The sequence below is a fragment of the Gossypium raimondii genome, chromosome 1 (genome assembly GCF_025698545.1).
Source record: "Gossypium raimondii isolate GPD5lz chromosome 1, ASM2569854v1, whole genome shotgun sequence".
NCBI lineage: Eukaryota > Viridiplantae > Streptophyta > Magnoliopsida > Malvales > Malvaceae > Gossypium > Gossypium raimondii.
This window is the reverse complement of record NC_068565.1, coordinates 23926263-23950805: the sequence shown is the minus strand read 5'-3', so window position 1 is coordinate 23950805 and position 24543 is coordinate 23926263. Positions and strand designations below refer to the sequence as shown.

Sequence of the window (24543 nt, the reverse complement as noted above, 5' to 3'; positions counted from 1 at the left end):
ATCTCCACCTTCGATTGTTTGTGAATGTGAGTGATTCATTCAAGATAGCCGGTGTGACTGAAGACCCACTAAGGTTGAAGTTGTTTTCGTACTTATGGCGAGATCGAGCACGAGCATGGGTCAATTAATTGCCGCCAAGTTCCATATCTACATGGCAATAATTAGCAGAGAGATTTTTGGTTAAGTATTTCCCACCTAGAAAAAATGGTACGTTAAGGAACAAGATCACAACTTTCCAATAATTGGATGACGAGTTTTTGTATGAGGCTTGGGAGTGAATCAAGGAGTTAATTCGTAAGAGTCCTCATCATGAGATTCCTTATTATATCTAGTTAGAGACATTCTATAATGGTCTAAATGCACATACAAGATTGATGGTAGATGCTTCCGTGAATGGTGCACTTTTGTCTAAGACACTAAGTCTATTTGAAATAGTTTCCTATGTGTACTATGGGGAAGGTCATTCTTTTGAGAATTGCCCATCAAATCCCAAGTCAGTCTACTATGTAGGGAACCAATATCACAATAGGAATGGATAAGGACCCCAGTCAAACTTCTACAATCCTTCATGGCGTAATCATCCTAACTTTTCCTTGAGCAACCAAGGAAATAGACCGAACAACAACTTATTGCAGTAAAGACCCAACCAATCTCAAGGGTTTATTCAGCAAGCTCTAAAACCACATCAAGTTAAGGCATCAAACAGTTTGGAGAACTAGTTGAAAGCGTACATGGTAAAGAAGGACGCTTTGATCCAAAGCCAAGCAGCAACACTAAAAAATTTGGAAAACCAAATGGGTCAGTTAGCTATGGAGCTACGCAATAGACCGCAAGGAACCTTGCCGAGCAATACTTAGAATCTAAGAAATGACATATCAATGCAGTGGCATTGCGAAGTGGTAAAATTCTAGAACCTCGATTGATTGATGTCGAAGATAAGCCTATTGAGAAGAATCAACCAATTGTTGAAGTTCCTACACTAAAGGAATCAGAATCTGCAAAGTCTGACGAGGTAAACCCTGAATTAGTGAATTCAAATATTTTGGCATCTTCTTTGGATGTAGATTTACCTACTTAGAAAAGTTGTCCGGTTTAATCAAAATTTCCATCACCTCCATATCCGCAAACATTGCAGCAACACAAGAGAAACAGGAGCAGCAATTCAAGAAGTTTTTGGATGTTCTGAAGCAATTACACATCAATATTTCGTTGGTGGAGGCGTTAGAACAAATGCCAAATTATGTGAAGTTTACGAAGGATATACTGTCTAAGAAGAAACGACTGAGTGAGTGTGAAATTGTTGCCTTGACAAAGGAGTGTAGTGCGTTCTGGAAGAACAAATTGCCACTGAAATTGAAAGACCCAGGAAGCTTTATTATACCCTATAACATTGGTGAATCTTACTGTGGTAAAACTCTATGTGACTTAGGAGCGAGTATCAACTTGATGCCTAAGTCTATTTTCAAGATGTTAGGGATAGGTGAAGTAAGACCTACAACTGTGACGCTTTAGCTAGCAGATTGACCTTTAGCATATCCCAAAGGAAAGATCGAGGATGTTTTGGTAAGAGTCGATAAATTTATTTTTCTTGTTGATTTCATTATCTTAGATTTTGAAGGAGACAAGGAACTGCCGATTATCCTTGGGAGACCTTTCTTAGCCACAGGAAGAATGTTAATTGATGTGCAGAAAGGAGAACTCACCATGCGAGTTCAAAATGATCAGGTAACCTTTAACATTCTTAAAGCGATGAAATTTCCTAATCTGACAGAGGAGTGTTTAGTTATGGAAGAGATGAAAACTTAGTTTCTATTGAAAGAAATTTTGAAGAAGATCCATTGGAGAAAGTTTTAGATCTTGACCCTTTGGAGGATGAAGAAGGTGAAGAAAACATGGCTTTGATGGAAGCCAATTTGGGAAATTTTATTCAATCCACATAGTTTGAACCATTGGAGTTGGAAGTCATAGAATTTGTGCAACCCAAGTTGTCAATTGAAGAACCATCTAAACTCGAAGTAAAGGTACTTCCTTCCCATTTGAAATATGTTTATTTAGCTGATTGTTCTACTTTGCCTGTGATTATTTCAGCGGAACTGACGAAAGATCAAAAGGAACAACTAATTTTTGTTCTAAAGAAATTGAAGAAAGCAATTGGTTTGACCATAGCTGATATTCGAGGTAGAAGCCATTCTTTTTGTATGCATAAAATCCTTTTAGAAGAAGGTGAAAAAACTCGAATTGATGGACAAAGGAGGCTCAATCCTATTATGAAAGAAGTTGGGAGAAAAGAAGTGATCAAATGGTTAGATGTAGGAATCATCTATCCTATATCAGATAGTTCGTGGGTAAGTCCAGTATAGTATGTGTCAAAGAAAGGTGGAATCACGATTGTTGAAAATGAGAGTAACGAATTAATTCCAACGAGAATTGTTACCGGTTGGAGAATCTGTATTGATTACAGAAAGTTGAATAAAGTCACTCAGAAGGACCATTTTTCATTGCCTTTTGTGGATCAGATGTTAGGTCGACTAGCAGGTAATGAATTCTATTATTTTTTAGATGGCTATTCGGGATATAACCAAATAGTTGTAGCTCTGAAGGACCAACATATAACAACCTTTACTTGTCCATACGGTAAGTTTGCTTTTAGGCGAATGCCTTTTGGTTTATGCAATGCACCTGTAACATTTCAACGATGCATGATGGCAATATTTACTAATAGCATTGAAAATTTTGTTGAGGTTTTCATCGATGATATTTCTATTTTTGGTAACACTTATGATATCTGTTTGAGTAATTTGGCTAAGGTACTGAAGAGATGCGAAGAGATGAACCTTGTCCTGAATTGGGAAAATTGCCATTTTATGGTCAATGAAGGGATTGTCTTAGGTCATAAGATCTCAAAAAAAGGAATTGAAGTCGATAAAGCAAAGGTGGATGTAATTGAAAGATTACTTGCCCCAATGAATGTGAAAGGAGTAAAAAGTTTCTTAGGCCATGCCGGTTTTTATCAAAGGTTTATAAAAGGTTTCTCGAAAATTTCTAAACCATTGTGTTTGTTGATAGAGAAAGATACAGTGTTTGATTTCAACAAAGCATGTTTGGAAGCTTTTGAAGAGCTAAATAAGTGGTTAATCTCAACCCCAATAATTGTTACACCTGATTGGAACTTACCTTTTGAGTTGATGTGCAGTGCAAGTGACTATGTCGTTCGAGCTATGATGGGTCAAAGAAGAAATAAGGTGTTTCACCCTATTTACTATGCAAGTATAACTTTGATTGGAGCCCAACGCAATTATACGGTAACCGAAACGGAACTCTACGCTATAGTTTTTTCTTTTGACAAATTCCGTTCATATCTTATAAGTACAAAAGTTACAGTATTTACTGGTCATGCAGCCACTAAATACTTGCTCACGAAGAAAAATGCAAAACCAAGGCTAATTCGTTGGATACTTTTACTCCAAGAATTTGACCTTGAGATCCAAGACAGAAAAGGTTTTGAAATTCAAATAGCTGATCATCTGTCCATGTTGGAGCAAGATGATGTAACTCAGTCATGTGTGCCTATCAACGAGAATTTTCTAGATGAACACTTATTTGAGGTAAATCGAATTGATGAATACCCTGGTTTGTTGATTTTTCCAATTATCTTGCATGTGGAATAATTCCTCATGAAATGACATACCAACTAAGGAAAAAATTCCTTCATGATAGTTGATTTTATCTTTGGGAGGATCCGTTTTTGTTTAAACATTGTGCAGATAATATAATCCAAAAGTGTGTAGCTAAAAACGAGATTGTTGAGATCTTGTATCATTATCATTCATCTCCAAGTGGGGGACACTATGGTGGTTCATGTATTGCAACAAAAATTTTGCAAGCAGGTTTCTTTTGGCCTACACTATTTAAACATACTTATGCTTACGTGAAGAACTGTGATAAATGCCAAAGGACTAGAAATATATCAAGGAGGAATGAGATGCCCTTGACAAACATTTTGGAGACTGAATTGTTTGACGTATGGGGTATTGACTTCTTAGGCTCGTTTCTTTCTTCGTATGGGAAAAAATATATCTTATTTGTTGTGGAATATGTATCCAAGTGGGTTGAAGCTGAAGCATACCCTACAAATGATCCTAAGGTAGTCATGCAATTCCTACATAAGTATGTGTTTACATGATTTGGGACACCAAGAGCTATTATTAGTGAAGGTTCTCACTTTGTGAATAAATGGCTTAAGTGGTTGCTTGAAAAATATGATGTGAAGCACAAGATTGCTACTACCTATCACCCCGAGTCTAATGAGCAAGTTGAAAGAGTGAATCGTGAAATCAAAGGTATCCTTGAAAAGGTACTATGCCCTAGCAGAAAAGATTGGTCTTGAAGGCTCGATGATGCATTATAGGCCTATCGAACAACATTTAAGACTCCGTTAGGAATGACTCCTTATCGGTTAGTCGTTGCAAAGGCATGTCATTTGCCATTAGAGTTGGAGAATAAAGCTCACTGGATTTTGAAGCAGTTGAACTTTGATCTTTAGCAAGCCGATGAGAGAAGGATGTTACAACTTGATGAGTTGGAAGAGCTGAGGTTATTTTCCTATGAGAATTCCAAAATATGTAAAGAAAGACCAAAAAGATGGCATGATAGTCATATACAACCTCGCGAGTTTAAAGAAGGTCAGAAGGTTTTGTTGTTTAATTCAAGGTTGAAGTTATTTCCTGTAAAACTTAAATCTCGATGGAAAGGACCTTATACCATCTACCGAGTTTATCCTTATGGAGCTATTGAATTATACAACAATTACGGAGGTATGTTTAAAGTTAATGGTCAACGTCTCAAACACTACTGGGATGGTGAAGTTGAGCGAGTTGAATCATCGCTCAAATTAACAGACCTTTAATTTTTCATGAACTCATTTTGTAAATAAATAAATAATAAGAACTTATTTTCTAAACTTATTACATTTAATAAATTCTGTCTAAGGAGATTGGAACTTAAGTGGGACTGTTGTAACGCCTCCAACCTTTCCTGGGAATTAATTTAATGTAATTTGTTAAGAAGAAATTTTCTAATTAAGAATTAATTTTTTTTTCATTTGTTTTGTTTAAATTTTAAAGTTTTATGTTAATAAAGGGGGTCGAATTTGGCCCAAGTACTAATCAGTTTTTTCTTAGTAAAATAGAATATGAGTTTTAGGCCCAAGACAGCAAAAAGGAGGGAAAAATCCATGCCTTGCCGTCACACCCATTGCTTGCCGCCCAAGTAACCCTAATGTAGCTAATTTTTTGCTACATGTGGCCATAATTTTTCCCTATATAATCCGCTCTTCACTTTAAAAATTTTCATATCCCTCAAATCAATTTGCTTACACCCTAAAAATCCCTAAATCTCCCTTTTGTGCCGTCAAACTCAAATCTTGAAAGAAACCCTAGTTCTCTTCCATTTTTGTCGAAATTCCCTATTGTCGTCACAAGATTTTTTCCGTAGCAAGTTCTACCCACTTTGTCGATTTCTCTTTTCTCTTTTGTCCAGAAACTTTGCCGAATTTTCGAGAAAAGATACCATGTCTCGCAAAAGAACCAGATCTTCAAAGACTACTCCTGAAAACCCGATTTTGATCAATGACGAAGTGAAAGAGAGATTTGATTCAATCTTCAAGTATCAACCTATGATGCCAAAAAAAGGTTTTGACTTGAAGAGTAATGATTTGATTGTTGTTCCTATACCAATTAGAAAGAAAATCAATGCTCTCAAATGGGAATGATTTCTGATGCTTTTTCACTTCCCGATGATGAACTAGTTCGAGAATTCTATGCTAGTTTGACTACGCAAGATACTACTGAAATCATCGTTCGAAAGAAAAAGGTACCTCTTACTTCTATGTCCATCAATGATTTGTTTAATTTACCTGATGTTGAAGGAGATGAGTACTACCCTATGATGAACAATATCAATTGGGATTTTCTTCAACAAATGCTTGATGTTGTGACAAATCCAGGATCCCAATACATTATAAGAAAGTACGAGAGTCATTCTTGTCGAAGAGAATACTTAAAACGAGTAGCAAGGGTATGGTTTTATTTCGTTCGCTACTATTTTATACCTATCTCATAGTTCTACCATCTCGATGGAACGGATGTTTTTATTATATGCAATTTTGACAGAAAAGTTCATTAATGTTGGGAAAATTATCCTCAAGGAGATTCACGATAGTGCTAAAAAGAAGGCAAGAAGTGCTTATTTCCCATCATTAATCACTTCAGTTTGCTTAAAGGCCCGTGTTAAAACACAAGCAAATCTGAAGGGGCGATCTGTTCAAGGATGCATTACAAATTATGATCTTGAAAGACTAGTAGAGAGGGTGCATGAACTGAATCAAGGCGAGCAAGAAGAGCCAACTGAGCCTGATACAGGGAGGTCAACAAATGGAATTGAAACTGAAGCTAATTCAATCACATACACTGTAGAGGAAGAATCAGATAAGGAACCGAACATTCCTGATCCAAGGGTAGAGCCAGAAGAAGAATCAGTCAAGCTAAGTGTTGAACCTGAATATACAACTCCCATGCCGACGTCTGCAAGTACTTAAAGGAAATCGGAGTTGTCAATTTTGATGGGTATGTGCAAGTTCATGCACAATCAACAACAAACTTACTGGAAATATGTAAAAATTAGAGATGACTCAATTTGAAATACTTTTAAGAATATCTCTAATACTTTTGTTCCTATGTTCCCAGATGCTATCTTTGAGACATGGATGGAAGATACTGACAATGCAAGCGAAGATGGAGCTAAAGAAGACAAGGGGAATAAGTCAGAAAAATAAAATGGGGTATTCTGGTCCTGTTATTTATTTAATTATTTTTAAGTCTTTAGGAATTTATTTCTTTCATAATTAGGATTTAATTTATGCAGAATAAAACATAGGAAGCATGAACAAACTTAACACTTATTTATAAAGAATAAGACTAAGTGATGTGGTAATGAGAATGAACATGTCTAGGATTGGGTTATTAGGGAAGACTTGGTATTTAAGCATTCTTAATGACTCACCTCTCTTTCTTTACAAACCTACCTGGTGTTCAGTTTTCATTCGTTACTGTGTTCTTCCAATGAGGACATTGATTCTTTTTAAAGGGAGGTAGGGCAAATAAATTGCTCAAACTTTTAAAAAATTTTTGAAGTATGCTTCAATTGTTTCTTTCATAAGTATGTTTTAATAAATAAATGTTTAGAGATTTTTTTTTTGTTACTGAGATAGTTTGTATGCAAGTATGAATGATGATTTTATCTAAGTGAAAGTATGTTATCATGAAGAATGGAATTCTTGTATGATCTTAGCCTTAGTAATGTTTGCCATGAAAAGTTAGTTTCTTTTGAGATTAGACATGCATGAAGGTTTATATCTTTAGAATTGACTTAGTAACTTTATTGAGGCGAAATCCTAGGGGACATAAAAATCTAAAATGATATAGGCACTATTTCTTTGGACCGTTTTAGCCTTTTCAAGGCAACCCTATGATATTAGACCCTTGAAACTATAATTTTGAGATTAAAGGCCTGTTTTTGCAATATACCTACATTATAAGCTAGTTACCATCTTTTTAAAATTATCCTAATTTTGTGCACCTATCTTAACTAAAGTTGTCTTGGGAATCAACATTTGAGGAAATTTTCATAAAGATGTATGTGTTCATGCTTAAAAAAAAAAGAGCGAAGAAAAGTTTGCTCAGTCTCCAAAAAGGAAACATTTATTAGCTTGAGTTCAAAAAAAGTTTGGGATGTTCCAAAGGTTCACTTAAATATAAAAGTTGTATTATGAGAAAACCAAGACAAAGTTAAAGGTTAAGATTTTTAAAACTGAAATGTCCGATCTCTTAAAATCCCTACCTTTAACTGAGCCTCATTACAACCTTATAAAAGACCTATTGATTTGATGATTATATCACCTACATTAGTGGAGAGGAAGTCCTAAGTTCAACATATGAAGATCATAAATAAGCCTTGTGATTGTTTTCTTGATTGATAGGAAATTATGTTGAATGAAGGATGTTATATATGGTTGTGACATACATGCAAACTATGATTCATGATGGCATATTTTGAAGCTGAGTATAATCTTAAGGAATGTTTGCATATGAATTACTTGTTAATAAAGAAGATCGATAAGCATGAAGTTATTAATGCATGATTAAGGGAAAAAGATTGATGCTACTTAAGCAATTAGCAATTTTGCCTTAGCAAGACCTTTTGCCGTACATAAACATTACTCGGGACGAGCAATGATTTAAGCTTGGGGGTGTGTAAACGGAAAAATATATAGGATTTTTCCTATGTAATTTATCACCTTTTTACTTAAATCCATTGTTAAAACTAAGTAATTGTTTAATAAATTAATGAAATATGTGAAAATATGAAATTAGGACAAGGAATTATTAAAATGTGATTTTATGCATTATTATATAGTTTTCATGCAATAAATGGCTTATTTTATATTAATTTGAATATATTATATTTTTAAGGCGTAAAGTGGGACATGCATGATTAAAATAAATAATAATATAAAATTATGTTTAATAATTCATTTTAAAATATGTCATTAATAATTTGGGTTTTAATTAATTAATTAAATTGCATAAATTTTATTCTTTGGTCCTCTAACTTGTTAATTTAATCTAGATAGGTCTGGTAGCTTTGCTAGATTACAAAATGGTCCAAATTGGAGAGAAAGTCAACCCAATATTCGGCTATATATGGCTGTCCATTTAAACCATTCTTTGGTATAATTACACAAGGTCCTTGCAGTGTTGAATAAATTAGAGATTTGCCCGAAGATTTACGATTGACAGAGTCTCAGTCCTGAGTTGTGTGGCATCCAAAATTGCTTAAAAATCAAGCAAAAAACAAGTCAAAAGACACTAACCATGGCTGGCCACAATTTGAGGAGATTTGAAAAGGTTAACATTCACTATTTTTAGCAAACTATCCCCCTCTTTTCACCTATAAATAAGACCCTATCATTCCTTCATTCATCATCCCTCAATCATTCCTCATTCATTCTCATCATTCATCATTCTCTCTTTTCTCCAAATTCTCTTAGTTTTTTTCATTCCCACGCCTAGCATCATCTCTTCATAGAGATTTTAGCAATTAAGCCTCTTAAAGAACCCTTGGTTAGCCACCTTGGAGAGCCATCAGCAAAAGAGCAAAGCAAAGGAACGAAAGAGCCTCGTGAGTCAAAGTTTTGGGTGACAGCCACTCTAAATTCGGTTTAATCTTTCTTTTTCTTAAATTTAATATAAAGTTGTTTGCTATGTGTTCTTTGTTCTTGTTTACAACAATGTTATCTTAATTTTATTTAAGCTATGATGATTGCTTTGATGAAATAATATTTATTTGATTCATGCTTATAATGTTTTAGCCTCAATCGATCATGTTTTCAATTAAAATCAAGTTTGTATTTCGTTCATACATGATTGAAATGCACCTAAATTAGTTGAACGATCCTTACCAGACGACGGCTAATGGACACATAGTTGAAATGTGCATGCTCAATTTAGATCCTGACCCGATTAAATTGTAGGTTGTATAACAACTCTGACCAAGCTATGTTATTTGCATAGTTTTTAGATCTGTGTGATTAAATTGTTTCAAACCTGATACGTCTCTGTTACCTCACACGAATGCTAAGAAACCCTTAGTAAATAAGGATCAGCAAAATGCTTATTTACTAAGTAAAGGATTCCGAAAGAACCTAATGTGGTTTCCAAACTCATGAAAGATCGAGTTCCCATGGAATGTTTTTTCGAATGTTATTAAGCATGTCGATAATAAAATGAGTTTAATTAAAGTAATTGTCCTAGTTTATTTATGTTATAATTGTTGCAAATTGTGTTTAATTTTACTAAAATCTATTTCGTTCATATAGTTTGCATACTTAGGATAATTTGCTTTAGGGATCATTGCATTGAGTTTAATCACCACTTCTCAATTATATTGTGTTTTTATTTTCCAAATTGTTAATATAATTTTACAAATTAAGTGACTTAGCACAAATACAATCCCTGTGGAGATGATAACTCGATAGTTACTTATTACTTGATAATGACTGTGGACAATTGCACAAACCTACGCGTTATAATATGTAAATAAGTATATTATCGAATAAATAAGCAACTATTTATGAATTTTATCGATATGAGGGAGGTGTGTCTCCCCTCATATCCATTGTGTGCGGATTCAGTCCTATAACACTTTTTCTCGGTGGAATTGTGCATCCTTCGCATTCCTTCCAGATTGGAACTAAGAGACTCCAATACCACTTCCTTGAGTTGTTCTTCCTTCGAGTCCAACTCTGCAGTGCGTCCTCCGATTGTCTCCTTCACATCCCCCATATGCTCCTCGAGATTGACCACTCGTTCCTCCAAATCCAGCAGCATGTCCCTCAATTGACTTGCTTTCTTGGCCCAGCCACGGGTCATCATTGGCTCATTGTGATAGGCAACTGCTTTTGACAACTCGGTCGGCACATTCACAATCTTAGCTCGGATACAAACTATCATAAGGATAGACTTTCAGTCTCATAATTTGTTCAGACTTAGGCGATTCCTTCGCTCCAAATATGCCTAAGTTTTCCCAACTCTCGCGAAGTGAGAATTCTCATAGAATTCCTCCAAGGCACCAAATTATAATGGAAGCAACTTAAGCCAAAAGAATTATCAAAATAATAGAATAGCCACATAAAAACAATGCATGAGAGGTGTTTAAGTAAAGGCTTTCAATATACTCCTTCTCTCAAAGAATACAGTATTGGAAAAAATCTTATTTGAAAATAGCTTTCTTACACAACGAAAAATTAAAATTTTGAAAATCGAGCCGGTTTGTGATATTTATCAGAATAAACCTTAGACTAAAGTTGTACATTTGTTTTTAGATAAGTAGATCCTTGATGTTTTTCATCTCTCAACCAATTAATCTTCTATGCTATTCTCGTACTACAAACTGCTTTGAGTGTAGGCTCAAACCAATTTAATCAGAAAACACAACTAGAATTTAGGGTACTCTATGTTATTATGTTTATGTGATAATATGTATGAGACTGTGTGTTTATGAAATGTGGAGTATGAAGGAAAATTTTTGAGGGGATTTATGGTTAGGGAAATGAAATTTTCGTTAGATTCCCAAATTCGGTGTTGTTGGGTGCAAACCATGATGTGCGAAGCATCGGCCTTGCAGAGGGCACATTGCAATGTTTGAGCATCAGGTTAAAATTGATGAAATGGAGGAATGGGAAAATGGAATGGGAAATAGAATTTTCATTAGATTCTGCAATTCGGTGTTACTGGTTGCAAACTGTGATGTGCGAAGCTCGGGGACTTGCGGAAGGGACACTGCGGTGTTCGAGCATCAAGGTAAATGTGAGGTGGAATTGTTATTGACTGGCTCGCTAGAGCAACACTATTATGACGGTCTATCGACTCTATGTAGAGACACCACGACGGTGATAAGGTCCTTCAGGGTGATACCTCAAAGAGGTTTAAGGTGTAAAACCATAACTCAACTATGGCAACTAGTATAGTTTGCCTAGACAGTAAACACGGGAAAGTCTACCAGGGCAGTAAACATGGGGATTATAGGTGTAAGACCATAGCTCGGCTATAGCAACATATGGAGTCCAGCAGGACTATAAAAATGGGATAGTCTTCCAAGACAATAATCACGAAAAATCATGAAAATGATGAAAAATGCAAGTATTGACAAGAAATAGCTACCCGACAGATTTAAGGAATCCGTTGAAAAGGGCAAAAGTAATGGAATGGAAAAGTATGCCAAAGTGGTAAACAAGGAAGTCAAGAGGCGTAGGGTGGTAACCCAACAATAATCATATATGGGAATGACGTGACAGTAATGCCTTATATATAGGTAAACGAAAAAAGATTTATCTGAGGATTGCAGGTAACGATTCACCGTTAAAATCACCGAAAATGTTCAAAGAAACTTAGTATGTTAAAGGGAAGTCTTGGAAGAGTAATGAGAGATTCCCTCCCAGTGTAAGGCTTCGTTGAAACAATAGTTTATACGGGGAGGTTCAATCATTTGTACTCTGATAGTCTAATTTTGTAAAGAGGGGTTAGTTAGAATGTAATGATAAAAAGAGGTACTATTAAGGTTTATCTAAGTGACAATTATGTCTATCAAGACAATTCATCTTTGAAGGAATATATTGCGTGTATACCGACCATAGGGTTAGTTCTATAGTGAACCATCATATAAGAGGAGCCGTAAACTTGAATGGTCAGTCACATAAGAATTTGTTGGTCCAATGCAGATTAACTTGTTACACCTTAAAAGAAAGGTATTATAAATAGGGTAGATTATGAGTAAGTAATTCAACCAACATTTCAATCTAAATGTAGGGCGAAAATGAGATTAAATCCGCCAGAGTGGCGTGGATCCTCATTAGTTAACCTGACTGATGGGATGTTAGCAAATTCTTAAGGATTATACTAAGAAAGGTAGTCCGCCAAAGACTAATCAGATTTAAAAAGTACGCCAAATTAGACATTACCAAAGGGTCCTTGGGTTGAAAGTTTAGGAGGACAACCCTATAAATATATGGAAATTGAAAGAAGGTATGCAAAGAAAAGACGGAGTCCATAGTTATTTCGAGACAATTGATAAACTACCAAAAACATTCTGATGGCTATAATCGATCAGGGGTGTAACATCCCAGAATAGGGATTAGGAGTTTAAGGCTTGGCGAGCTGGGGTTTTCCAGTTGGCCTAGAGAGTTGGTGTTCACAAGAGGGCCTGGCAAGTTGGTGTTCGCCAAAGGGCTTGGCGAGTTGAGGTCGTCAGTGGGCATGCGAGTTGCAATCATTCGTTTAGGCCTACCAAACTAACATTGCCAATGAGCCCGATGAGCTGTAATAACTATTTTGGGTCAAGAATCAAAAGTTGGAGTAACCAAAGGGAAATTATACCAAATTTAGGAAGTCAACTTATTTTCCTCTTCTCCAAAACCATCCATGCACGTAATTCTTTCCTACTTCTACTACAGCTAGGTTATCTAAAGAATGTCAAAACACCTACTACCTATAAATTAAGCTCTTTTCACTAAAATTTCATATTAAGTTAAATGAAAAAACTCTTTCAAATTTCTTCATCGATTATCTTGCTATCAAGTTTCTATGAAAACAAGAACCCAAAACTGAGCCCTTAGGACTTAAAGTAAGACTACGTTTGTATTCCAAGGATCGTACCCAAGAGAGGCTAGTACTAAATTATTTCTAACCAAAGCGCCAATAGATCTAATTAGAACTTGAAGTAAACTATACTATGAATGAACATAAACAAAGGATTTTTAGGGTTTTTATAATAATACAAACAAAATAACAGAAAATAAATAGACTTCAAGAGATAGAAAGGGGGAATAATTCAAATCTTAATTATGGGTGATTAGCTCGCTACGATAATCTCTATCAATTTTCATTTCCAGTTCCTCGTCAATCAACTAGTCGCTACCCTAGCAGGATCTTCTGATTTCCCAGTAACATAACCAGTCAGTAAGAACTACTTATCTTCTGACCTCACAGTCCAAAATGGCTTGGGGTGAAGGTGTTTACGAATGGGTAATACCAATTTTAGGTTAATTCTTACCTTGATGACTTCTCAGGGTTGTCAAGACTAGGATTTGTTTCACATTCTTCCATTCCCAAACAGCTGATTCGTTTAGTAACCTTAGAAAATAGTTAATAGATCATACCTCCACTCACTAATACCTCATATACGGATTAGTTCCTTATGACATTCATAGACAATATAAAATCGATATAAAGATAAAGCATGTTAATTAGATCGACAAGATAAAGTAAATGAAAGAGTCTGATTGTATTGAGATTAATTGCGAATCCACAAAGTTTGAATGCTTCCACAATTCAAATCTCTTAAAATCAACAAGAACAAATGAATGAAATCTAAAACCTAAGAACGAAAGAAAAACTAAACTAAATTTTACAAAGAGAATTTAGGTTAAAGGATTGGTGTCCATAACAAGTGACAAATCATCCTATTCATAGCCTTCAGGTGGCCATCGTCCTTAACCTAAGGTTAGTTGACATTCTCGAGCTTTATGTTTGATTGTGTAGACCAAAATGCCTATGCTTTGTGTTTTAATTTCCATCATAGAGTCAATGTCACGACACAATAGGACTTGTTTCATGACATAGCAATGAATATACTCCTCTTCAGCTATTTTTAGGGGTAAGTCGTGACACCCTTAGTCTATGTCACGACATCGAAGGAAATCTTCAGCTGTCTCCATTCTGCTCCCTATCTTGTAACATCAAGTCATCCGTGTTGTCACATAGCAACCAATATCCATTTAGTACACCTTTTAATCTTTTCTACACACTCACAAAGTGCAATAGCTCACCCTTAGGCCTCATTCGGCCCCTAAGGTTAATGAAAGACTCAATTTGAACATTTTATTAACTTAATGGAAATTTCCAAAAACATAATTAAAACCTACTAGAAATGCTTGCTTTCGAGCTCCTAAAGTGTAAGAATTAGTTTAATCTGCAACAGCAAATTGCGACAGATCAAACTCCCCCACACTTAAGCCATTGCTTGTCCTCAAGCAATGTAAACATATAACGAGAAAGAAGATATGAAAACAAAAAGAAAAGATTTAGTTGTAAATAAAAGTAAACCAAAAGACAAAACATAAAATAAATAAATAAGCAAAAAGGAAAAATCATAAAAAAAATTGACTTAGATTATTTCTTTAAACAGCTAGAGTTAGTTCATATGGATGTAAAAATGAACATCACACCTAAACTCCCCACACTTAACCTTTTCTTGTCCTCAAGCAAACCAAGTTTAGACACACAACATGCAATAAGAAGACGTCCCTTGGATTTTATTTCTACTAAGAACATGATTTTCAAATATTAAAGGTATAATAATTTGTATCGTACATCTAACTTAATGTTGATAGTTCGATGCCTTGAAACTTTTTAAAGTAAATTAGTATTAGTTTACAAAGTTACACTACTAACAAATTAGAAATAATTCACATGACCAAATGTTTAACAATATCACCATTAACATAAATCAAATAGATATATAGTAGACACAATCATGTGAATCGAAAAAATTCATTAAATAAAATTGTTAGCAATTCCAGAAGATTATGCACAAAGAATGCTTAAGTCACATTGGTTTTCTACATAAACCCTCAATATCTAAAGCCTAACGTCTAATGTCTTTCGGTTTCAATTTTTGTAAGTTCATCAAAAAGGAGTGATCAGGCTTCAAATAAGGAGATTAGGGCTTCATAGCATTAAGGTATAGTCATTTGAGAACTGGCTATTCAAACAATGCCTTAGGTTATCACTAAGCATCCCACCATACACAATTTCTTTCATGCTTCGAATTAAACCGAATGAATAATAATCAATTCAAGCATTCATGTCTCTACAACTATCTATAAGACTTATATGACATCATCAAACATTCTTACATAGGTACTTCTAATATATTATGCAACTTAACTAAGTAACTTAATCAATTTCCTAACATATAATCAGATTATTTTATATTAAAAAATACCATGCTTGATACGAAATATTACATGTTTTATTATCTTGAACAACTATTCATAGTATTAATATAATCCAAGCACCTTTAAATAAAATTATAAAATTATTTTCTGGAAATAAATAATTAACTAAAGCAAAGTAAAAGTACACAAACTAATCCTATGTTCTTCCCCCCATAGTCTAGAACATACATTGCCCTTAACGGGAAATAATTAAAGTGTAAACAAGAAAACTTATCTGGGTGGGTTGAATCATTGTTGTTATGAAAATCTCGGGATTTGTGTGCTCCAAGCAGTTGAAAAGAGTACCTAAAAATATATTATGGCAAGAAATATAAATATAATATAAAGAAAATAAAAATAAGAAGGAGAAAAAGACGAAGTGTTGATAACGGGTGATAGAACATCTGTCAATATTCAGATGAACTTTGGTCTTCAATGTTGCAAGGTGTGTTTTGTCTAAGATGTCACGACATCAAGCCCAGTTTCTGATTTCTTTAATTTTTTTTCCTTTCTTTACTTTTTTTCTCAGTTCTGTCACTCCATGATATCTACACCTGAAAATTTAAAGCAGGAAGTAGGAGTTCTTTAAAAACTGGGATGATTTTTGTCGCCACCATAGAAGAACTTCCAGCTGGTTCTTAATAACTCTTGAAAAGAGTTATATTTCATGCCTTTAGACCTAGCTAATTTCTTGTACTTAAGTACATTTTGTTGCATTTTAGGACATTTTAGTTAGCATTTTTAATATTACATTAGGACTTGGACTGTGTTGGAATTAGGTGCTTTTAATCACTTGCGATGGAGTTTTTTGCGTGTTGGTGTGGCAGGAACAAGTTTTGGAATGAGGAAATAAATGAGTTAAGTTTTGTCAGGGCAAAGTGTAGACGATTTCCTAGCAAAGATGCTGTGGCAATGCTAGGAAGACCAAGTCAAAATATTTCGGGTAGAAGTTCCAGTTTAAATTAAAACTTGTACCAGATAAATCCCCCTAAAAGAGGAGAAAATAATCATGAGCTATTAACTAACACTAGCCTAATTATCTATAAAATCCAAAGGAGGAAACCTTAAACGATGAACAAAAGTAAGTGGGAGAGATACTTAGGCTTGAATAAGGGTTCGGCTGCGTAAAGGAAAAGAAGTTAAAGGCAGTCCTTCTTAGCCATCGTAGGACACTGTGCTATCAAAGTGTGGACTGGGCAAGCGAAAGCTATTTCTTGAAGTTCTTCTGCTATTTTTATGGATGTAGTATATATCTAATTTAGTTTACTGCTTCATTTGATTAATCTTATCTCTTTATTAAAATAAAAATAATCTCTAGACATAGGAGATTCTTCGCATACTTATAATTAAATGTAATTCCGAAAGGGTTGGATTGGTTGGATAAAAATTAAATGAAATGAGAAAGTATTCGATAGATACTTGTAGTCAAGTCTAGACATAGAGTCACGATCATATGGAAGGAACCATGCAAGATATCTAAAAAGGCTATAGACACGGGCAAGGTAACTTGAGGTTTTACTCTCACGAGAGGCAGACCATTTTAGAACTCTTTTGTTCAGTGAAGTAGATACAATTTTGACAAGGCATTATTAACAGTAAGGGTCGATTCTGGGTAATCTTGACATTCCAAATCAACATCACTCTATCTTTATTCTTTGTTGTAGTAACTTTTCCCTAGCATATTTAGTTTTTTATTTTTTTGTTTACATTCTATTTGCATAATCACTCTCGTTATTGCCATTACATTTCTACTCACTTTTGCCATAACATTTCCAATTATTCATCAATTCCATCTATCACATATATCATCATTCCTTTGAATTATCACTGCATACTTACCTTAGTTTAAAAAATCATCTTATTCGTCAATATTGCCATAACATTAACCATATTATAATAACTTGACCAATTTTGTGCCTCAACTTGATCCTCATGGGAATGATACTCACTCATAACTTTATTACTGGAACCGACGTGTATACTTGCACAAAATTGCACACTATTTTACATGTGAAGTTCTTAACACTTTGATTTGACATTTGTTCCTTTGTTGACGTATACACCAGGCCTTCCAATCGATTCCAACGTTGTTTCCTTATTTTCGACCGACGCAACATCCACATGACAAGCCGTTTGGTATAAAATTTGAGCCATCCCCAATTCATTTTTTGAGGTATTATTACCTCGAGCTTCCTCCCTTCCATGTAGCGTGAAGTTCTAGTTGCCCTAGCCTTGTTACCGTTGTCGAATGAGAATGAATGAAACTCCCCGTCTTCTTCAAATGGCACCTTCTCTGCGATGGCAGAAAGTGTATCGGTTCTTATACACTTCCATTCACTATAGTTTAAGGTCCATGTTAATGGTTAGTTCATCTATCACTTCTACTTTAACAATTATATATGTTGCTATGTTAGTTGGATTAGAGACCACTTCAACTATGTTCAACTCCTCCTCATGGTCCTTAGTTACAAGCTCAGGTTGAATCTCACCATAATTCTCATCATGGTCATCGATTATACAAGGGTTCTCTTGATCCAAGTTATGAGTGCCAGACATGTCCTCTTTCTTGGAAGGTAGCGCTTTGAATATTTCTTGCCTCATTTTAATCATTTGTGCCATCATATCTGTCATGTTTGATAATACCTCAGATTTGGCTATCTTGGTGGTTCCATATGAAGGCATTCTATACGAATCATAGGGAGGCTGTCTAAATATTTGGGCATGTTATGATCTTTTTCAAATGCCTTAGTGAACTCTTGTAGATGTTTGACTATATCAACACCTCGGTCATCACTGTACTAGTACGTAGAGACTTCGTTCCCTCGTTGGCTCATCTTGATCATGAACAATTTTTTATTCTCCATGATCTCCCATTCTTCATTTACTCCATCCTCGTATACTTTGTCATCCAAGACCATCTCATCATTAAACCACATGTAATCAATTTCATCCATGTTTGAATGATTTGTAAGATTATCTTTATAGATCAGAGATTGACTAAATAGGAGTTCCTCTCCTCTAAGGCATATATTGAGATTGGGAAAGAGAAATAAAGAAGTTAGTTAACTAGACTAATAAAATTAAAAATACAAATTGTATTTTTAGTTCAAAAATTTCCTCATTATTCTATTAAACGTAAAAATTAAAATCAACTTAGTAACCTTGCCTCCCCGACAATGGTGCCAACAACTTGACCACCTCCAGACATACTAAAGTCCAGAGCATGAATACTGCTACAAATTATATGCAATTTGATACGGTGTCCATAAGGATATGAGGCAAGTTGTAATATAGTTTGTTTACAACAAAATACTTAGTAAGTATTCCCATGATCGTACCCAAGGGAGGCTAGTGCTAAATTAATTCTAACCTAAACACCAATAGATATAATTAGTACTTTAAGTAAACTATATTACGAATGAACATAAATAAAGGGTTTTTAGGGTTTTTATAATAATAAAGAAAAATAACATAAAAGAAATATACTTCAAGAGATAGAAAAGGAGAATAAATTAAATCTTGATTATGGGTGATTAGCTCACTTCGGTAATCTCCATCAACTATCGTTTCGATTCCTCGTCAATCAACTAGTCGCTACCCTAGTAAGATCTTCCAATCTTCCACTAACATAATGAGTCAACAAGAACTACTTATCTTCCAACCTCACAGTCCAAGCTGACTTGGTGTGAAGGTATTCACGAATGGGCAATACCTATTTTGGGTTAATTCCCACCTTGATGACTTCCTAGGGTTGTCAGGCCTAGGGCTTGTTTCATGTTCTTTTTTTCCCAAACAGTTAATTCCTTGAGTAACCCTATAAAATAGTTAATAAGTCATACCTCTATTCTCTAATCACCCATAGAAGGATTAGTTATTCATGGATTTCATAGACAATATGAAATCGATATAAAGAGAAATCATACTAATTAGATCAACAAGATAAATTAAATGAAAGAGTCTGATTGTATTGAGATTAATTGTGAATCCACAAATTTTGAATGCTTCCACAATTCAGATCTCTTGAGATTAACAAGAACAAATGAAAGAAATCTAAAACCTAAGAACGAAAGAAAAACTAAATTAAATTGACAAAGAGAATTTAGGTTAAAGGAATGGTGTCCATAACAAGTGACAAATGAGCCTATTTATAGCCTTTAGGTGGTCGTCATCCTTAACCCTAGGTTAGTTAACGTTCTCGAGCTTTCAGTTTAATTGTGGACCAAAATACCCCTACTTTGTGTTTTAATTTCTATCACAGAGTCAATGTCGAGACACACTAGAACTTGTTTTGCGACATAGCAATTAATATACTCCTCTTCATCTATCTTCAAGGGTATGTTGCGACACCCCCAGTCTATGTCACCACATCAAAGGCAGTCTTGAACTTTCTCTATTATGCTCCCTATTTTGCAACATCAAGTCATTTGTGTTGCAACATAGCGGCCAATATCCATTAGTACATCTTTTAATGGTTTCCTGCACACTCACAAAGTGCATTAGCTCACCCATAGGCCTCATTCAGCTCATAAGGTTAATAAAAGACTCAATTTGCACATTTTATTAACTTAACAAGAATTCACAAAAACATAATTAAAACCTACTCGAAATGCTTGCTTTCAAGCTCCTAAAGTGTAAGAATTAGTTCAATCTACAACATCAAATTACAACATGTAACACCCCGAATTTTGGGCCTAGAAAAAATAGGTCTTGAACAAGGGAATAGTTAGGAGACTGCACATAAATATTTAGTTGTGCAAGGAAGTGACATAAATGAATGTCTGTTTTAGTGGTTAAGTGATTTAGGAGTGTTTGAAAGTGTCTAAGAAGTCAAGGGTTCAAGCCTTGGCTTATGCAAAATTTTTATTTTAAGTGAATAAAATCATTGGATCTAGATAGTAGGTTCTTAATTTATTATTGTTTAAATATGATACAAAGGAGTTGTTGGTCTAGTGGTAAGGGGTGTGTGGAGTGTACTTGGGGTCTAAGGTTTGAGTGGTGGTGCATCAAAAAGGGAGTATTTATTTTGCTGCCTAATCGTGTGGGTGATAGAGTTGGATTGAAATATTGCTAAATGGAGTTTGAACTGGTCATAGAGAGAATTGAGGAGGGATATTTGGAGAGATTTGAGGAGAGAATATTAGGATTTAGGGAGGTTGTTACTGTGGAGAGATAATAGTAGAAAATTAAGGGATAGGAAGTGGATGGAGAGTTTGTAGATGAATTGGATGAGGGATTTTTGGGATTTGGGGTTGTTGTCGATTTAGTGAGAGTCAGAATTCGGGTTTCATTCCTTTTCTTTCAACCTTGGCCAAATGCAGCTTCTCTCCTCCCTCACCATTTTTCTTTTTGGTTTTCTTTCCTAGTCGATTCTCCCTTCTTCTCTTTTTAAGCTCTGCCGAATAGCTCTCGGCGGGGGGAGGGTGTTTTCTCGTGCATACATATATTTTGGTGCTATACCATATATGAATTTCCCAAAGGGCTATAGAAAGAAAAAGGATGTCTTTTTGGGCTATAGATCTTCTCCATTTCTAGGTTTCTAGAAATGTTGTAAAGTGGTACTCGAAATCACTGTTAGTGTGATCTCAGAGCGGAGTATCAAGAGTTAAGTCTGAAACCTCTTAGCAAGGGTTCGTGGATCAATTGGGAGTGCACGATTTTTTCTTCCTCTCCCTCTAGTGCTTTCCATTGGCCGAATACTGATAGATTAATCCCGATTCTCGGTTCTTTGTATGCTGCTCTCTAATCTGCAATCTATTTTATCGGTTTTAGTAAGTGGTTATGGCATAATAAGGATTCATCTGTTACTTTTTGGGAAACAGTATTGAGTGGTAAGTGGGGTGCAATTGAGATGGTTTGTCAAGTATGAGTTTAATATAAAGATGATAACTTTTGTGTAGGTGGTGGTCAAGGTTGATTGGAAAATTTCTTGGGAACCAAGGGTGCGATGATCATTGATTTTTGGAATAAGAGTGTTCAGAATGAAGGGAATCTGAAAATTACATCAGGTGTATAAACACCCCACTGTAACTATAAAAGGCAAAAGCCGAAATGCCGAAAATACGACGTTTGAGACCACACGAGCGTGCGATCGCTCGTGCGGTAAGCCAAACCCACGAATCATGGGCAATAGACTGTGTAGGCCTCTATGAGCAATTTCATTGGCTTAGGCCATAATGGGCCACATTGGGCCAAAATGGGCCGTGTGGGCTCAATGGGCTCATAAGCCCCACCAGGATGAAATCTACGATTTGTGGCAAATACTGCACTGGGCTATGTAGATCTCATAATCGTGGCGAAATCTGGGTTGAACAAGCTGTACGAGCGTGTGGGCCCACTTGGGCCGAGTAATGGGCCTTGGGCCCATGTACACTGTTATGACCATTTAGGTTACCTGAGTCGCTTGAGGCGACTGGGGACCTTTCGAGAGGTGGTATCGAGACTGATACCCTAAAATAGGGTAAAATAACCGAAATACCCCTATAGGGTAAAATGATCAAAATACCCCATAGGGTAAAATGACCGAAATACCCCCATAGGGTAAAATGACTGAAATACCCCCATGGGGTAAAATGACCAAAATACCCCGTAGGTAAAATGATTGAAATACCCCATAGGGTAAAATGACTGTTATACCCCTAGGAGATGAAATGACTGTTATGGCCTTATGTTTTGTATGACTGATTTGCTCTATGATATGTATGACTATGATTGAGCATGACATTCTGCATACACGTATGATATTATGTCATGATATATTGCATAGGGATGGGTTATTATATTTGGAGGACGTGTAGCGTACTGATAAGGTTGCATGGGTCGCCCAGGACGACTGTGGACCTACTAATGGCTATATGTTGTTTATTTTACTGGTAGCTTTGCAGCAATACTGTTTAGAGCCGCAACCGGTGCTAATCTTGGTGTTTCTGGCTGGGTGGGTCGATTTTATCCCCACATGGTGTGTTTGGCAGGACAAAGGGGTGTGTAGAGGCTAGATTGGGTAGCATTTCTAACTGCATATCTGCACTGGTTAATGATTTTGTACTGTTACTGCATTATTAATGATAATACATACTGTTTACTGCATGACTGATATCTGTTACTGTTATGGGCCAAGGTCCCACTAATAGTATTACTGGAATTGGATAGAGGCCCTACTGATTACTGGCATTGTGATGGGCTCAAGCCCAATCGTTTATTGTTACAGGAAAGGGCGTAGGCCCACACTGAACTGGATCGTTACTATAACAGGCTGAGGCCCAAACTGCATTTATCTACTGTTTAATTAACTATTTGCTTGTTAAGGGATTACACACTGAGTTTTCGTAAACTCAACCCTCTGTTTAACTGTACAGGTAATCCCCAGTTGTAGGCGGGTCAGTGCTGCGAGGGACTCGATGATGGCCACATAACCGTATCAGCTTTCATTTTTAGCCTTTGATTTATAAGTAACTGAATTTGAGTATTTTTATGTAAAAAGGCCTCTTTAAAGTTATAAACTTTAAATTGGAGTTTTTTTTATTTAGTTTGATATAAACTGCTAGCTGTAGAAAAAGACGGGTTTTTAAAAGGTAACAGTTTTCAAAGACACCACGTTTCCGCAACATTTCCAAAAAAAACTTCCGCAATAAATGAGATTTTGGAAAATTTAGAATGTTTCAAAAGTGATTAGCTTTTAATGATGCACGCTTGGAAATGAACAACCCGTTTTGGAATCACTGTTTAATAACAAAATGATTAATTGATTTTAAATATTTCAAAGACAACAAGCTTTACGCTAGACACCTCAATGTGACACCGCCAGATTCGGCCATAACTCCTAGGCCAAGTTTGGTGTGTTACACAACAGATCATCAATCATAGAAAATATACATATTTGGGCCTTAAATTAAGCCTTCGAGGACCTAAAAACAATTTGGGAATAATCGGGGTCAATTCGAAACAAATAAAAATAGTTTGGAAAATTTTGAAAAATCTGGAAATAGGGTTCACACGGCCGTATGGCCAGGCCGTGTGACATAGCCCAGATCGTGTTGACATTTAAAGTTAGGACACATGCCGTGTCCCAACCCATGTGTTTGCCTATGTGGGTATTCAAAATAGGATCACACAACTATGCTATGCAAGCCGTGTAACTCTCTAAGTCCATGTGGTTCATTCTACACCTAAAATTTAATTGACACATGGTAGTATGGGTTGACTGTGTGTGGCACACGGCTATGTGACAACTCGTGTCCCAAGCCGTGTGCTCCGTTAACAACCCTTAAAATAAGCCATTTCTTACCCATTAAGCCATACCATTTATAGCTACTTTCACATGCATAAATCATATTCAAAGTCACCTAAAACATGTCAAAAATAATTCAATATAAACCTAACCAATATGCCTTCATTAGACACTATGACTCATTCACCTAAAACAGATCAATTTCAACACCATAAGTCTATGACCAAAACATACATCACTTATACATCATTTAGTTACTTCATTCTCAATTCATACCTCTTAGTAATTCCATTTAGTCATAGACCAAATTTCCTTTTCCTATACACCACACCTGATAAGTTTAGTAGGTGAAGCAATGAACATATAAATCCCACCCAATCAAGGCATATAACTTATCAAGCATTTCAATATCACTATTCATCTATCATATGACTACCATACATCTTCATTTTCTTTCAACTATACTTATCATATACTCAATATCCTTAATGAAGATCATAGACCATTTCATATAATGATATACTCTCTAAAGCTTTATTTACCCGTTCATATCCAAGAAAGAATTTTACTATATAAATCATTTATTCACATAACTCAAATGTTACCTTTTCACTCCAAATACTTGCATTACATTTTCTATGTCGTATTCTCAATAACATAGTTCATTTATATACGTACCTTTTAATTTAAACCCTTAATTGCCTGTTGA

The 24543-nt window shown here is 35.4% G+C and overlaps 1 non-coding gene across 1 annotated transcript; it reads right to left on the bottom strand.

Annotated features, from left to right (window-relative positions):
• Positions 1 to 209: 209 nt before the first annotated feature.
• On the bottom strand, positions 210 to 316 carry LOC128032733 (small nucleolar RNA R71). The gene has a single exon (XR_008189024.1). It is a non-coding gene; the product is annotated as a small nucleolar RNA R71 (small nucleolar RNA).
• Between the last annotated feature and the right edge of the window lie 24227 nt (positions 317 to 24543).